Below are 1,199 nucleotides of genomic sequence, written 5' to 3' on the forward strand. Positions count from 1 at the left end.
ATTAAATTCTACAAACAATATACAAGGGAAATAACTCGAATGAGACCAATCAAGTGATATATTTGATAAATCAGCGGAAACGATGGATAGACCATTTTCTGTACTCAGTATACAAGACTAAGACTAGTTGTTACACATATCTGTTATAATAGTAAGAATAACATGCGACAGAATGTAAATTTCGAAAACATTTGTAAAATTTCTCGAAACTATGATGATATTGTACTACTGACAAAAGGAAGCCAGCTGGTACAGTCGTTTCAGCGACCTAATTAATGCATAGCAATATATATATTCCGCCTCATGACATATTACAGATTAAATCCCACCGAAGTCATCTCTGCCTTTCATCATTTCATGTTCGATAAAATAAACTACCAGCGACGTACTGAAATGGTGTGTGTTGATTAAACACAACCTCATAATTGTCGCTTGTATGTCTAAATCAGAATCAATTAAACTCCAAGCATAAGACAGCAACCTAAGAGAATTGTGATAGCATCGGAACATTTTATTAGGGGTGTTTTTTTTCTGCTGTCTTGTTTGTAATTTCAAATTCCGCTGCCTTCATCTTTGCGTTTCACCATTTAGAGTAGATAATATAAGGAACTAGAAAAGCTCTAAAGTGAATGGTATCGAAGATCTCAGTTTTATGTCTATATTAGAGAGCACTATACATAGGGATTGCTGCGTGAGGTAGAGGTTTACATTGCGACTATATTGTTCGGGTTCGATTCGACAGACTTGCACATACCCTGATTCTTGATTACTGTCTTGTTCTCACCGTCCTGTTCTTGTTAACACTTTCACCTTCTGCAAAAAATCACAAATTTTATTTAATTTGCTTTGTGGGAAGGACTGTTTCAACGAAGTCGCATATTGTCATTGCCTTCGAAAGGCGGAGTAGATGAAACAGGTACAATTGACGAAGGGATATACTCTTTATATCGCATGTCTCGTTTCTCTGTTTGTTTTTTTCGTTGTTCAAAAAATGTTCGTTTTGTATGTTTTTGTTATGTTTTCGTTTCTCATTGAGTTTAATATTTTTTTGATGTAATGTACCCATATATGCATGTATATATACATATAGATGTAGGTATGTACATATATGTATGGACATATGCATATATTTATATATCATTTATATTATATTATATTATATATATATATATATATATATATATATATATATATATATA

Source organism: Octopus bimaculoides, chromosome 19 (genome assembly GCF_046866305.1).
Source record: "Octopus bimaculoides isolate indiv1 chromosome 19, ASM4686630v1, whole genome shotgun sequence".
Taxonomy (NCBI): Eukaryota; Metazoa; Mollusca; class Cephalopoda; order Octopoda; family Octopodidae; genus Octopus; species Octopus bimaculoides.